A 17,787-nucleotide genomic window follows, 5' to 3' on the forward strand; every position below is an offset into this window, starting at 1 on the left:
ACAAGGAAATATAATAATAACCATTTTATTATTGCCTCTAGGGCATATTTCCAATAGTCTCCCACTTGCACTAGAGTCAATAATCTAGTTAGATTGTGATGAATCGAACACCCATAGAGTTCTAGTGTTGATCATGTTTTGCTCGAGGAAGAGGTTTAGTCAACGGCTCTGCGACATTCAGGTCCGTATGTACTTTACAAATATCTATGTCTCCATTTTGAACATTTTCACGAATGGAGTTGAAGTGACGCTTGATATGCCTGGTCTTCCTGTGAAACCTGGGCTCCTTGGCAAGGGCAATAGCTCCAGTGTTGTCACAGAAGAGAGTCATCGGGCCCGACGCATTGGGAATGACTCCTAGGTCGGTAATGAACTCCTTCACCCAGATTGCTTCTTGTGCTGCCTCCGAGGCTGCCATGTACTCTGCTTCACATGTAGATCCCGCCACAACGCTTTGCTTGCAACTGCACTAGCTGACTGCCCCACCATTTAAAATATACACGTATCTAGTTTGTGACTTAGAGTCATCCAGATCTATATCATTTCCCATCAATAGTATGTCATCCACATATAATATGAGAAATGCTACAGAGCTCCCACTCACTTTCTTGTAAACACAGGCTTCTCCATAAGTCTGCGTAAACCCAAACGGTTTGATCATCTCATCAAACTGAATGCTCCAACTCCGAGACGCTTGCACCAGCCCATAGATTGAGCGTTGGAGCTTGCACACCTTGTCAGCATTCTTAGGATCGACAAAACCTTCCGGCTGCATCATATACAATTCTTCCTTAAGAAAGCCGGTAAGGAATGCCGTTTTGACATCCATTTGCCATATCTCATAATCATAGAATGCGGCAATTGCTAACATGATTCAGACGGACTTCAGCTCCCCTACGGGTGAGAAAGTCTCATCGTAGTCAACCCCTTGAACTTGTCGATAACCCTTAGCAACAAGCCAAGCCTTATAGATGGTCACATTACCATCCGCGTCTGTCTTCTTCTTAAAGATCCATTTATTTTCTATGGCTCGACGATCATCGGGAAAGTCAGTCAAAGTCCATACTTCGTTTTCATACATGGATCCTATCTCGGATTTCATGGCTTCCAGCCATTTGTTGGAATCCGGGCCCGCCATTGCTTCTTCATAGTTCGAAGGTTCACCATTGTCTAACAACATGATTTCCAGGACAGAGTTGCCGTACCAATCTGGTGCGGAACGTGTCCTTGTGGACCTATGAAGTTCAGTAGCAGCTTGATCCGAAGTACCCTGATCATCATCATTAATCTCCTCTCTAGTCGGTGCAGGCACCACAGGAACATCTTCCTGAGCTGCGCTACTTTCCGCTTCAAGAGGCAATACTTCATCAAATTCTACTTTCCTCCCACTTACTTCTTTCGAGAGAAACTCTTTCTCTAGAAAGGATCCATTCTTGGCAACAAAGGTCTTGCCTTCGGATCTGAGGTAGAAGGTATACCCAATGGTTTCCTTAGGGTATCCTATTAAGACGCATTTTTTTGATTTGGGTTCGAGCTTTTCAGGTTGAAGTTTCTTGACATAAGCATCGCATCCCCAAACTTTTAGAAACGACAGCTTAGGTTTCTTCACAAACCATAATTCATACGGTGTCGTCTCAACGGATTTCGACGGAGCCCTATTTAAAGTGAATGCGGCAGTCTCTAAAGCATAGCCCCAAAATGAGAGCGGTAGATCGGTAAGAGACATCATAGATCGCACCATATCCAATAGAGTGCGATTACGACGTTCGGACACACCATTACGCCGTGGTGTTCCAGGCGGCGTGAGTTGTGAAACTATTCCACATTTCCTTAAGTGCGTGCCAAATTCCTGACTCAAATATTCTCCCCCATGATCTGATCGTAAGAACTTGATTTTCCAGTCACGTTGATTCTCAACCTCACTCTAAAATTCCTTGAACTTTTCAAAGGTCTCAGACTTGTGTTTCATTAAGTAGACATACCCATATCTACTTAAGTCATCAGTGAGGGTGAGGACATAACGATAGCCACCGCGAGCCTCGACGCTCATTGGACCAAACACAGTAGTATGTATGATTTCCAATAAGGTGGTTGCTCGCTCCATTGTTCCAGAGAACGGAGTCTTGGTCATTTTGCCCATGAGGCATGGTTCGCACGTGTCAAATGATTCATAATCAAGAGACTCCAAAAGTCCATCTGCATGGAGCTTCTTCATGCGTTTGACACCAATGTGACCAAGGCGGCAGTGCCACAAGTATGTGGGACTATCATTATCAACCTTACATCTTTTGGTATTCACACTATGAATATGTGTAACATCACGTTCGAGATTAAGTAAGAATAAACCAATGACCAGCGGGGCATGACCATAAAACATGTCACTCATATAAATAGAACAACCATTATTCTCAGATTTAAATGAGTAGCCATCTCGCATTAAACGAGATCCAGATACAATGTTCATGCTCAAAGCTGGTACTAAATAACAATTATTGAGGTTTAAAACTAATCCCATAGGTAAATGTAGAGTTAGCATGCCGAAGGTGATCACATCGACCGTGGAACCATTCCCGACGCGCATCGTCACCTCGTCCTTCGCCACTCTCCGTTTATTCCACAGTTCCTGTTTTGAGTTACAAATATGAGCAACTACACCGGTATCAAATACCCAGGAGCTACTATGAGCGCTGGTTAGGTACACATCAATAACATGTATATCACATATACCTTTGGTATTGCCGGCCTTCTTATCTGCTAAGTACTTGGGGCAGTTCCGCTTCCAGTGACCGTTTCCCTTGCAATAAAAGCACTCAGTCTCAGGCTTGGGTCCATTCTTTGGCTTCTTCCCAGCAGCTTGCTTACCGGGTACGGCAACTCCCTTGCCGTCCTTCTTGAAGTTCTTTTTACCCTTGCCTTTCTTGAACTTAGTGGTTTTATTCACCATCAACACTTGATGTTCCTTTTTGATTTCCACCTCCGCTGATTTCAGCATTGAATATACCTCGGGAATGGTCTTTTCCATCCCCTGCATATTGAAGTTCATCACAAAGCTCGTGTAGCTAGGTGGGAGCGACTGAAGGATTCTGTCAACGACCGCATCATCCGGGAGACTAACTCCCACCTGAGACAAGCGGTTGTGCAACCCAGACATTTTGAGTATGTGCTCGCTGAAAGAGTTGTTCTCCTCCATCTTACAACTGTAGAACTTGTCGAAGACTTCATATCTCTCGACCCGGGCATGAGCTTAGAAAACCATTTTCAGCTCTTGGAACATCTCATATGCTCCGTGTTGCTCAAAATGCTTTTGGAGCCCCGGTTCTAAGCTGTAAAGCATGCCACACTGAACCAGGGAGTAATCATCACTACGCGTCTGCCAAGCGTTCACAACGTCTTGTTCTGCAGGGAAAATAGGTGCTTCACCTAGCGGTGCATCAAGGACATATGCTTTCCTGGCAGCTATGAGGATAATCCTCAGGTTACGGACCCAGTCCGTGTAGTTGCTGTCATCATCTTTCAGCTTGGTTTTCTATAGAAACACGTTGAAGTTGAGGGCAACATTAGCGTGGGCTATTTGATCTACAAGACATATTGCAAAGATTTTGAGACTATGTTCATGATAATTAAGTTCATCTAATCAAATTATTAATGAACTCCCACTCAGATAGACATCCTTCTAGTCATCTAAGTGATACATGATCCAAGTCAACTAGGTCGTGTCCGATCATCACGTGAGACGGACTAGTCATCATCGATGAACATCTTCATGTTGATCGTATCTTCTATACGACTCATGTTCGACCTTTCGGTCTTCCGTGTTCCGAGGCCATGTCTGTACATGCTAGGCTCGTCAAGTCAACCTAAGTGTATTGCGTGTGTAAATCTGGCTTACACCCGTTGTATTCGAACGTTAGAATCTATCACACCCGATCATCACGTGGTGCTTCGAAACAACGAACCTTCGCAACGGTGCACAGTTAGGGGGAACACTTTCTTGAAATTATTGCGAGGGATCATCTTATTTAAGCTACCGTCGTTCTAAGCAAATAAGATGTAAAACATGATAAACATCACATGCAATCAAATAGTGACATGATATGGCCAATATCATTTTGCTCCTTTTGATCTCCATCTTCGGGGCGCCATGATCATCATCGTTACCGGCATGACACCATGATCTCCATCATCATGATCTCCATCATCGTGTCTTCATGAAGTTGTCTCGTCATCTATTACTTCTACTACTATGGCTAACGGTTTAGCAATAAAGTAAAGTAATTACATGACGTTTATGTTGACACGCAGGTCATAAATAAATTAAGACAACTCCTATGGCTCCTGTCGGTTGTCATACTCATCGACATGCAAGTCGTGATTCCTATTACAAGAACATGATCAATCTCATACATCACATATATCATTCATCACATCCTTTTGGCCATATCACATCACACGACATATGCTGCAAAAACAAGTTAGACGTCCTCTAATTGTCGTTGCAAATTTTTACGTGGATGCTATAGGTTTCTTTGCAAGAACGTTTCTTACCTACGCCAAAACCACAACGTGATATGCCAATTTCTATTTACCCTTCATAAGGACCCTTTTCATCAAATCCGATCCGACTAAAGTGGGAGAGACAGACACCCGCTAGCCACCTTATGCAACTAGTGCATGTCAGTCTGTGGAACCTGTCTCACGTAAGTGTACGTGTAAGGTCGGTTCGGGCTGCTTCATCCCACGATGCCGCCGAATCAAGATAAGACTAGTAATGGAAAGTAAATTGACAAAATCGACGCCCACAACAACTTGTGTTCTACTCGCGCATAGAAACAACGCATAGACCTAGCTCATGATGCCACTGTTGGGGAATGTAGCAGAATTTTAAAATTTTCTACGCATCACCAAGATCAATCTATGGAGTTACTAGCAACGAGGGAGAGGGGAGTGCATCTACATACCCTTGTAGATTGCGAGCGAAAGCGTTCAAGAGAACGGGGTTGATGGAGTCGTACTCGTCGTGATCCAAATCACCGATGACCAAGCGCCGAACGGACGGCACCTCCGCGTTCAACACACGTACGGAGCGAGGACGTCTCCCGCGCCTTGATCCAGCAAGGAGGAGGGAGAGGTTGAGGAAGAGAGCTCCAATAGCAGCACGACGGCGTGGTGGTGGTGGAGCAGCAGTACTCCGGCAGGGCTTCGCCAAGCACTTAACGGAGGAGGAGAGGTGTTGGGGAGGGGAGGGGCTGCACCTTGGATGTGGTGTGCAGCCCTCCCCTCACCCCTCTATTTATAGGGGAAGGGGGAAGGGGGCCGGCCCCCTCTAGATGAGATCTAGAGGGGGGCGGCGGCCAAGGGGAGGCGGCTTGCCCCCCAAGTAAGGGGAGCGCCCCCCTTAGGGTCCCCCCCCCCAACCCTGGGCGCATGGGCCCAAGGGGGGAGGCGCCCAGCCCACTTGGGGCTGGTTCCCTTCCTCCTACAGCCCATAAGACCCTCAGAGAGAGGTGGCCCCTCCCGGTGGACCCCCGGAACCCCTCCGGTGGCCCCGGTACAATATCGATATGCCCCCGAACCTTTCCGGTGACCGTATGACAACTTCCCATATATAAATCTTTACCTCCGGACCATTCCAGAAATCCTCGTGACGTCCGGGATCTCATCCGGGACTCCGAACAACATTAGATAATCACATACAAGTCTTCCTAATAACCCTAGCATCATCGAACCTTAAGTGTGTAGACCCTACGGGTTCGGGAACCATGCAGACATGACCGAGACGACTCTCCGGCCAATAACCAACAGCGGGATCTGGATACCCATGTTGGTTCCCACATGTTCCACGATGATCTCATCGGATGAACCACGATGTCGAGGATTCAAGTAACCCCGTATACAATTCCCTTTGTCTATCGGTATGATACTTGCCCGAGATTCGATCGTCGGTATCCCGATACCTCGTTCAATCTCGTTACCGGCAAGTCTCTTTACTCGTACTGTAATGCATGATCCCGTGATCAACCACTTGGTCACACTGAGCTCATTATAATGATGCATTACCAAGTGGGACTAGAGATACCTCTCCGTCATACGGAGTGACAAATCCCAGTCTCGATTCGTGCCAACCCAACAGACACTTTCAGAGATACCCGTAGTGCACCTTCATAGTCACCCAGTTACGTTGTGACGTTTGGCACACACAAAGCACTCCTACGGTATCCGGGAGCTGCACAATCTCATGGTCTAAGGAAATGATACTTGACATTAGAAAAGCTCTAGCAGACGAACTACACGATCTTGTGCTATGCTTAGGATTGGGTCTTGTCCATCACATCATTCTCCTAATGATGTGATCCCGTTATCAACGACATCCAATGTTCATAGTCAGGAAACCATGACCATCTATTGATCAACGAGCTAGTCAACTAGAGGCTTACTAGGGACATGTTGTGGTCTATGTATTCACACATGTATTACGATTTTCAGATAATGCAATTAGAGCACGAACAATAGACAATTATCATGAACAAGGAAATATAATAATAACCATTTTATTATTTCCTCTAGGGCATATTTCCAACACCAGCCCCTTGTAGATCCCATCTAGGGAGGGGGCGGCAGCCCTAGGGGTGGCTTGGCCTCCAAGCCAAGTGGAGGCGCCCCCACCCCTTAGGGTTTCCAACCCTAGGCGCATGGGAGGCCCAAGGGGGGTGCACCAACCCACCAGGGGCTGGTTCCCACGCCCCTTCAACCCATGGGGCCCTTCGGGATAGGTGGCCCCACCCGGTGGACCCCCGGGACCCTTCTAGTGGTCCCGATACAATACCGATGACTCCCGAAACTCTCCCGGTGGTTGGACTTCCTATAAATAAGTCTTTACCTCCGGACCATTCCGGAACTCCTTGTGACGTCCGAGATCTCATCCAGGACTCCGAACAACTTTCGGTTTACCGCATATACTAATATCTCTACAACTCTAGCGTCACCAAACCTTAAGTGTGTAGACCCTACGGGTTCGGGAGACACGTAGACATGACCGAGACAACTCTCCGGTCAATAACCAACAGCGGGATCTGGATATCCATGTTGGCTCCCACATGCTCCACAATGATCTCATCGGATGAACCACGATGTCGAGGATTCAATCAATCCCGTATACAATTCCCTTCGTCTATCGGTATAATACTTGCCCGAGATTCGATCGTCGGTATCTCTATACCTTGTTCAATATCATTACCGGCAAGTCTCTTTACTCGTTCCCATAACACATCATCCCGTGAACAACTCCTTGATCACATTGAGCTCATTATGATGATGTCCTACCGAGTGGGCCCAGAGATACCTCTCCGTCATACGGAGTGACAAATCCCAGTCTTGATTCGTGCCAACCCAACAGATACTTTTGGGGATACCCGTAGCGTACGTTTATAGCCACCCAGTTACGTTGTGACGTTTGGTACACCCAAAGCACTCCTACGGTCTCCGGGAGTTGCACAATCTCATGGTCTAAGGAAATGATACTTGACATTAGAAAAGCTCTAGCAGACGAACTACACGATCTTCTGCTATGCTTAGATTGGGTCTTGTCCATCACATCATTCTCCTAATGATGTGATCCCGTTATCAATGACATCCAATGTCCATAGTCAGGAAACCATGACTATCCATTGATCAACGAGCTAGTCAACTAGAGGCTCACTAGGGACATGTTGTGGTCTATGTATTCACACATGTATTACGATTTCCGGATAACACAATTATAGCATGAACAATAGACAATTATCATGAACAAGGAAATATAATAGTAACCATTTTATTATTGCCTCTAGGGCATATTTCCAACACATAATTCTCGAACACTTAGGGTCCGCACGCTTAACGTTCGATGACGATCGGTATTATGAGTTTATGTGTTTTGATGTACCGAAGGTAGTTCGCAGTCCCGGATGTGATCACGGACATGACGAGGAGTCTCGAAATGGTTGAGACATAAAGATTGATATATTGGACTGCTATGTTTGGACATCGGAATGGTTCCGGGCGAGTTCGGGCATTTACCGGAGTACCGGGGGGTTACCGGAACCCCCCGAGGAGTGTATGGGCCTTATTGGGCCATAGTGGGAGAGAGGAGGAGGCGGCCAAGGTGGGGCGCCCTCCCCCTCCCAAGCTCAATCCGTATTGGGTGGGGGCCGGCCCCCCTTTCCTTCTTTCCTCTCTCCTCCTTCCCTCCTCTCCTACTCCAACTAGGGAAGGGGGAATCCTACTCTCGGAGGGAGTAGGACTCCCCTTGAGCGTGCCATACAGAGGGTCGGCCCCTCCCCTCCTCCACTTCTTTATATACGGGGGAGGGGGGAACCACATAGACACACAAGTTATTCTCTTAGCCGTGTGCGGTGACCCCTCCACAGAATGCCACCTCGGTCATATCGTTGTAGTGCTTAGGCGAAGCCCTGCGTCGTTATCTTCATCAACACCGTCACCATGCCCTGACGGAATTCTCCCTCGGCCTCAGCTGGATCAAGAGTACGAGGGACGTCACCGAGCTGAACGTGTGCAAATCGCGGAGGTGCCATGCGTTCGGTACTTGATCCTTTGGATCGCGAAGACGGTCGACTACATCAACCGCGTCACTTGACGCTTCCGCTTACGGTCTACGAGGGTACGTAGACGACACTCTCCCGCTCGTAGCTATGTATCACATAGATCTTGCGTGATTGTAGGAAATTTTTTGAAATTGCTGTGTTCCCCAACAATGATTGCCTTGAGTTATATTTTAAGGGTTTGTCCATAGATTTTTCTTGAAGTCCAGTTGTTGGTTTCAAGGATAGTATGTGATGAACGAGGTGCTATTCAAAGAATTATCTAAAGTCTGATCATGTGAGAGGTTGATCAAGACTACGTCAAAAAGTGAATCAAGTTGATCAACACACAAAGCGTAGAAGATGTGCTGAGAGGGATCAAGAGTGATCCCATGGTATGGTAAGCATTGTCCATTACGCTTTTTGCACTAACCCATGATCTACGTGAGAGTTCTTTGTGGGGTTAGGTTACGGTGTGCAATTTCAAGTGTATCATCTATGCTTGAAGCTTGTCGTCCATTGTGGTGATAATGGACTTGTGAAGATGCATCGAAGAGTAGCTCACCCATAGTGGAGTATGGGGGAGCAATCTACTAGTCTTCATCGAGCCAGCGCAGTCAAGACGGGTGGTTTAACTTGAGGAGATCAAGATTGGCATCATCTATCTCAAGTGGACTATGTGCGAGGCAAAGTTTTTCCCTTGATAGGTCTTCTATTTTTACCGATCTCATGGTAGTTGGAGACCGGGTTATAGGATCGATTGTCGTATGATCGAGGGGGGCTCTCAAGTGAGTAGCTTGATCGTATCGGTCGTAGAGAGCTCAAACCATTGCATCCTTGCATCATCCTTCTTGGTTCTTGTTTGGTGTTTATCCTTGTGAGATTTGGAGCTTATTGTCATCTTTATGACAAGCTCGAGTTCATCGAAAACGGATTTCGTATGCATCATCTTTTGCTTTTTTGATGTTGGAGTTTTTGCCGGTTCTTCACTGATGGAGATTTCACACCTATATATCATTAGGAATTTTTCTTCTGCCTCTTCTTACTATAACCAATCGCTGTTTGGATAGTACTTGTCGTCTTCTATCCAACAAGCTTGTGTTTGCTGCATTCGGAGTTCATTTGCAGAAGTTACGGCAGTTCTAGTTTTTCCTTCTCTGGCGGTTGTACTGCTTGCTCAATCGGTTGTACCGTTGGACCAATACTTCCGGCACAACCACCGCCCTAGGGGTGATTCCCTAGGGTTTGCGGTCCTTGGGTTTTGGCAAGCGGTTGCATCGCTGCCTCCAGGTGGTTGTACAGCCTGATGCTTGGCGAACCATAGATTGTCGTCAAGCAGTTGTACTGGCCCAGTACCGCCCTACCACCAGAATATCTTCTGTTTGGGGGCGGTTGTTGGGCGGTGGCGGCCCGGTAGTTACCATACGGATCCTCCTACCGATACTATACCGGTGACTGGAGCGGTTGCACCGCTCCAGTCTTAACCACCACCAGTACTTGATCCCGTCGGTTGTATCACTCCAAGTACCGCTCCAACTATCGGTCAGGGGTGACTCCCTACTGTTTTGCAGCGGTAGTAGGGCAGTGTTAGCCCGGTAGCCCCCGTATGGTTTCAGCCGACCGGTACTACCAGTGCCTGGACCGGTTGTATCGCCTGGTACTCTTCTTTAGGGGAAACGCACAAAAGGCGGTTGTACCGGTCCTTGGACTGGTTGTACCGCTCTTGTGTTATTCTGCAACATAACGGGTAGATCCATGGGGTCCTATAAAAGGGGGTCTTCTTCCCCAATGGACCTTACACCTTGAGCTCGTGTTCTTCCCCCATTGTTGACCTTCTTCGAGCTTCCTATCTCTCAATTCCTCCAATGATTCTTTCTAGTTCTTAAGGGAAAAGAGAGAGGAGATCTAGATCTATGTTTCCACCAACCACTTTCTCCTTTATGTGAGGGGAACCCCTTGGATATAGATTTTGGAGTTCTTTATGTTCTCTTCTTCGCTCTTCCTCTCATTTTCCTCCATAGCATTAGTTGTTGTGGTGGGATTTGGAAGAGAAGGATTTGGGCACTCCGTGTGCCCTTACCATTGCATTTGGTGCATCGGTTTGAGTTCTCCATAGTGATACGTGAAAATGAAAAATACTCAGAATCCCTCTCTGCTAAAGGAGGTCAAGGATGTAGTCACTGCGCACAGAGTCAAAGGCCTTTTGGGTGTCGAGTTTGAAGAGTAGGGAAGGGGTTTTTCTTTTGTTCAGGTGGCAGGTCGGATTTAGCACATACATGAAATTACCATGGATGCTCCTCGTCTTTACGAAAGCACTCTGAGCATTGAAAACAAGCTTGTCCATATGAGGAGCCAGTCTAGGGTAAGCATTTTGGTAATAATCTTTGCCATAGCATGGATCAAGCTAATAGGACTGGAATCAGCTATGCCTTTCGCCACTCCTTTTTGGGCAAGAGAACCACATTAGCGGAGTTTCACCAATGGAGATTAGCATATTGCAAGCGCCCAAAAGAATCTATAACACGCATAACATCCATCTTTATCATCTCCCAACAGCTCTTGAAGAAAGTGTTAGGAAATATGCAACTTGTATTTCTAGGTGGCCATATGCCAGTTTATATACATGTACAGGTGTGGTACAATAAGCAGAAAACCCCTTATAGAGTGAGGAAAATACAAAGGCATACATGGACAAATATATAACTCTACACCCCCCCCCCCATCAAACTCATGGTGGGTCAACAACGCTGAGTTTGGAGATGAAGGAGCCATGCATTGCTCTAGTCTAGGACTTCGCAAAGAGCAATAACCTAATCTTGCACACCAGTGCACACAAAAAGTATCAACAACAATATGATTGGTGAGCTCATGATTCACACGGTCATGCGCAATGCTAATAGCACTTGAACTATCAGAGAAAAGCAGAGTAGGTGTGGTGACAGAAATAGCAAACTCCTGAAGTAACCACCACAACCAAGTGACCTCTGTCGTAAAAAGAGATATAGCTCGCAACTAAGCCTCTACACTTGAAGGGGAAACTGCAGTTTGTTTCTTTGTCTTTTAGACAATGAGAGAACCACCAAGAAAACACAGTAAGCAGAAAGTGAATGGCATTTGAGGGAACACTAGGCCACGTAGCATCTGAATAGGCATGAAGTTGTAATGAGATGGAGTGGGGAAAGACTATGCGGTGAGAGATCATGCCACGAAGATATTGGAGAACACAAAGGAGGTGACTATAGTGAACCGAAGCAGGAGCAGAGACAAACTGACTCAAAATATGGACTGGATAAGAGATATTCGGACAAGTGACAGCTAGATAGACAAAACTTCCAACAAGATGGGAGCAGAGACAAACTGACTCAAAATATGGACTCGATAAGAGATATCCGGATAAGTGATAGCTAGATAGACAAGACTTCCAGCAAAATGGTGGTGACGCATCGGATTAGACGAGGGGTCACCATCAATAGCATAGAGGTGAATATTGAGCTCCAAGGGAGTCTCAACAGTGCGCTCATCGGTAAGAGCAGCACCTTGAATGTACCTTTCTTGGAAAATATAAAATCCATTAGAGGTAGAAGAGACCTCAATCGTCAGAGAGCAGCATCGGTGTCGGGGAACTCTCGAACACAGCTATTAGTCTATATTGTATGATGGACTGCCAAGATTTTAACTGAAAATGTTAAAGAGGAACAACACGCAGAGTCTGGTGGGCAGAGCCTCGGTCCGCCTCTGCTGGCATTGTGCTTCTGGTCATGTGGTCATGCTCGATCAAGTCCATGGCCTGCTCCTTGGACACCACGTTTGATGTAGCTCGCTCACCCTGTTCTTGTGCGTCACGCCCTAGACCTTGTTCGCCACCTTGAGGATCTCCGGCCTGAATGTGGTAGCTATGAACTGGGTGTTGGACCACGCCTACAATAGGACTTAAGGAAAGCAGCAGCAAAGATTTGGATGGATGTTCCATGTGACTTAACTCAATGAACACAGCAGCTGTATACCATGTGACTTAACTTCAATGAACACAGGGAGTAAATTGCAAAAAACCACCAGTTTGAGGGCTAGGTTTGCAGAAATCACTACATTACAGTTTCTTGGCAAAAAACACCAACTCTACCGTAAACAATTTGCAAATACCACTGATCGGCGGATTGGGCACCGATAAGTGGATTTATGATAGGTGGGGCCTGATTTTTGCCGACGTGGCATTGTCAGCTGGTCGGACAGCCGTTAGATGTCGTTAGACAGCGCCGTTCATTCTGTTTAATCTTATCCCCCGTTTCCCCCTCTTCTTCCCCCGTTTCCCCTTCTTCTCCCCTGTTCCCGGTCGTGCGGCGCATCGTCCCCGCCTCCCGTCGCAGACATGAGTCTGGCGAAGTCGAGCGATGCTGGCGGCGGCGCCCAGCCGTCCACTGGCGAGATGTGCAGGAGCTCGAACCCTACGAAGGCGACGGTAGAAGAAGAAGAGGAGGAGGACCCGCAGTACTCGGTGGAATTCAGGGCGGCCAGATCTTTCGCTGCAGCGGTGAAGGCAAATCCAGTTGGAGGCCAGCACATTGCTTCAGCTTTCGGCAGCGTCTAGTGAGATCCCAGTCCCATTCCCCTCCCCAATCACATTCCCCTTCTGTTGCTAGGGTTAGGGTTAATGTAGTTCTAGGGTTTGTGTGTGTTGTAGTTCTAGGGTTTGTGTGTGTTATAGTTCTGTAATTAGAATGATATAGTTCTTTATTAGATGCTTACAACTAGGGTTTCTGTAAATAGAAGGATATGAATTGTTGCACTCAAATGATGTTTTGCTCTGGTGTGCACTAGCTTGCTTCAGTTTCTCTTAAGTACTTATAGTGCACTATTGTATTATTATTTGCAGTCTTGAAGATGAGGTTTGGGAATTGAGGATGCATTTTCATGACAGAGATAATATTGAAAGGAGTATGATGGTGTCAGACATCACATATTACAATTTGGTAGCACTGATGGAGACAGAAGGGTTTGGCTTTAGAGATTATATGTATTATGTGAGGGACCCTGGGCTAGGGATTGAAGGAATGGAAGAAATAGATGATGATGATAAGTTAGAGGAAATTTTTGACCACATAGCAGAGTAGAATAACAAGATATTGAATGTGACAATAGTTAGGGCCAGTGCAGAGCAAGTTCACAATATAAATACCAGTGTTAATGTCATTGAGATGCAGACCCCAATAGAACAGATTGGAGAGCCCAAACTGTATCAGATTGATGATGAAGGAGTGTTGTTCAATGCTGAAAATGTGCATGTAGAAGCTGAGAGTTGTGATGCAGGAGGAGAACAACAGCCAATGCCCTTGCAGTTTGACACACGGCAGAGCAGAATAAATGTGAGCCTCGAACCTGCTTTAGGTGATGCAGTAGTGGAAGAGTACCATGTGACTGACAATTCAGAGGAGCAACAGTTAATAGAGCAAGAAATGGAGGAGAAAAGGAGAAATGAAATTGAAATGTTTAGGAAGAACAAGAAGGAAAGACTGAAGAAGACTTGTTTGAACAGGAAAGCAGCAGTGATGGACAATGAGGAGGATAGTGATGATGATGATCTGGTAGAATATGGTGATATCTTAGCTAGGCTTGAGGAGATGAGAAGACAGAGGAATGACCCAGAACTTCATTTTGAAGGGGACACAGATGTTGAGGAAATGTGTGACTCAGAGGTGGATGATGAGCTGTATGTGCCACAAGGTGAAGAAGAGGATGTAGAGGAGGAAGAGGAGGAGGAATTGGAGGAAGAGGAGCTAGGGCAAGATGTACCAAACAAGAGAAGGGCCAAGAGACAAAAAAGGCCCAACAAGCAACTCACATGGGAGTATAGAACACATGTTTGAGGAGGACTGGATTCCATCATCTGATGAGGACAAGAAACCACAAGACCTTGGTGTGGAAGATGATGATGGTGCTGAGGCATTGGCATATGTGTTGCCCAATGGTAGAAAAAGCAGAGCAAAGAAGATGAAGAAGAGGTTATGGTTTGATGAGCACAGAGCTCATCCAGAGGGGCAATTTGTGAAGCATCTTTGCTTCTTAAATGTGTACCAGTTTAGAACTGCACTTCAAACCCTGCACATTGCTCAAAACAGGAACTTTGTCTACCATAGAAACTGTAGTGATAGGGTGATAGCACAGTGCATAAATAAGCAATGTCCCTTCTATATAGCAGCTTCTCAGATTGCAAATGAGAAGTCATTTACAATTAGGAAGGTGTATTAGTGCATACATGCCCTTCTATGTCAGAGAATACTAAAGTCATTGTTAAGTGGGTTTCAAAATTTTGTGAGGAGGCTATCAGAAATGACACATGCACAACAATCACAAGTATTATTAATACTACAAAGAGCAAGTATGGTCTGGACATATCAACACACATGGCATACAGGGCAAAGAGGGCAGCAAAGGTTGTTGTGTTAGGAGACCAGAAAGCCCAGTACACCAGGATTAGGGATTATTTACAGGCTGTGTTGGATACAAATCCAGGTTCAAGATGCATTGTGACAACAAGATATCTCAAGGAGCACCCAAGCACTAACCCTAGGTTTCATGCAGTGTTCATATACTTGAATGGATGCAAAGAAGGGTTTCTCAATGGCTGCAGACCATTCATAGGTAAGTCAATAGTATTTGTGCTAAGTGGTACTAATGTTTGATTTCATGTGCTAATAAATTGTGATTTCATTTATTTGTTGTAGGTCTGGATGGTTGTTTCATCAAGCTCACTACTGGTCAACAAATTCTAGCTGCAACTGGAAGAGATGGGAACAATAATATTTTTCTCATTGCTTTTGGAATTATTGATAAGGAGGACACTAACTCCTGGACCTGGTTTTTATACCAGTTGAGACAAGCATTAGGTGGAGAATCTGGGAAGTTTGGGAACTACACAATAATTTCCGATAGGCAGAAGGTAATCAGTTGTAATTACTTTGTTTATTTACTTTCTTTATTTACTTTCTTGTATTTACTTTCTTGTATTTACTTTCTGGTATTTCCTTATTGTACTATCACACACACAGGGCCTTTTAAAAACCATTACCATAGTGTTTCCCAGTTGTCCCCAAAGGTTTTATCTTAGACATATCTACCAGAACTTTCAAAATGCTGGGTTTAGAGGGCCTGAATTAAAGCAATACATGGATGCAGCTAGTTATTCATACAGTGAACATGGTTTTCAAACTGCAATGGCTGAATTAAAGAATGAGAGTGAGGATGCTTGGGAATGGCTAAGCAAAATACCTAAACACACTTGGGCCAGACATGCAATGGATATGAACTGCAAAACAGACTTAGTTGTTAACAATCTAAGTGAGGTTTTCAACAAGTGGGTTCTAGATGTCAGGGCTAAACCAATTAGGACCATGGTGGATGGAATTAGGACAAAGTTAATGGTCAAGTTCAATGCAAATAGAACAAAGATTGAGACTGTAAGATGGGAAATTTGTCCAACATATGCTGAGAAATTAGAGGAAGCAAAGAAGTTTGCAAGGAACTGTCATGCTTTGATGGCTGGGCCCAATCTTTACCAAGTCACTAGTGGGGAGAGAACTTATGCTGTGAACCTACAACATAGGACTTGTGGGTGCAAGAAGTGGGATATGACAGCAGTTCCTTGCAATCATGTTGTTTCTGCCATACACAAGGCTAAGCTTCAGCCAGAGGACTTTGTTCATGATTTCTTTAAAAAAAGATGTACATGGCAAGTTATAGTCCCATTATATATCCTGTACCTAGACCTGATATGTGGCCAAGGACAGACAGTATGGACATTGAGGCTCCAGTTTTCAAAGAACACAAGGGAAGGGCACAGACTAAGAGGAGAAAGGGCCAAATGAGAAGCCAGCTCCCAAAGACACCTCAAGAATGGCCTCAATTACCTGCTCTAATTGCAAAAAGGTTGGCCATAGATACACCAACTATAATGTTGCTTTGAATCCATCACTGGCAATGAGAAAGAACAGGCATGAGGTAACCAATGTCCTAATATCGACTATTTGATGTTGCTTTGAATTCATCTTCCTGTTCTTACACTATTTGATCTTTTTGTAGCCAAGCAGCAACTCCTATGAACCTGATGCAGCCACACCAGCAAGGAGGGCCTCTTCTGCTGCTGGTGCTGCTGCTACTGCACCAGCACCAGCACAGAGGGCATCTTCTTCTTCTGCTACAGCACCTGGACCAGTAAAGAAGAGGGCCTCTTCTGCTTCTGCAACAACACCTGGACCAGCAAAGAAGAGGGCCTCTTCTGCTTCTGCAACAACACCTGGACCACCAAAGAAGAGGGCATCTTCTGCTTCTGCAACAGCACCTAGACCAGCAAAGAAGAGGGCCACTTCTGCTGCACCACCACAAAGGACATGTGCTGGTAGTTCATCATCTGCTGCAAAGGGTAAAACAGCAGTAACTAGATCTTCAGCTGCAGCAAAGGGAGCAAGGGCATCTTTCTTGCCTCCAAGGCCAATTGGTGTTTCCCAAAGAATCAGGAAGCCCACCTAGAAAATTAGAGATTACTTGACTGTTTCAGGTGCTCCATGGGAATGATGCATTTTAGATGTGTGAAAACTCTTGTGATGATGGTCAATTTGGTTGTGTGTCAAAATACGTCAATTTGGTTGTGTCAAACTACTATTGAGATGTTTGGTTGTGTCAAACTACTGTCAATTTGGTCAGTTTGGTTGTGATGATGGTCATGTAGTTGAGATGTTTGGTTCTGGTACTGTAATGATCAAGTGATGATCAATTAATGTAGTGCTACTCCAGTTATGATCCTTCTGTCAAACTATGGCATTCTAGTAGTCCTGTGATGATCAACTAATCTAGTGCCAATCACCAAGAAGCCATAAACCAATAACTTACCCGTGTGATGCTACTCTTGTGCCAAAAAAGCCTACTTGATGCATCTACGTCGATAAAAAGCCAAAAAAGCCCTACTTCATGCCTCCGGGTCGATAAAAAGCCAAAAAACCCTAATTGAGCCTACTTGATGCCTCCGGGTCGATAAAAAGCAAAAAACCCTAAGTGAGCCTACTTGATGCCTTGGGGTCGATAAAAAGCCGAAATAACCTAATTGAGCCTACTTGATGCCTCGGAGTCGATAAAACACCAAAAACTCTAGTTGAGCCTACTAGATGCCTCGGGGTCGATAAAAAGCCAAAAAACCTAGTTGAGCCTATTAGATGCCTTCGGG

This window comes from Triticum dicoccoides, chromosome 1A (assembly GCF_002162155.2).
Source record: "Triticum dicoccoides isolate Atlit2015 ecotype Zavitan chromosome 1A, WEW_v2.0, whole genome shotgun sequence".
Lineage (NCBI taxonomy): Eukaryota > Viridiplantae > Streptophyta > Magnoliopsida > Poales > Poaceae > Triticum > Triticum dicoccoides.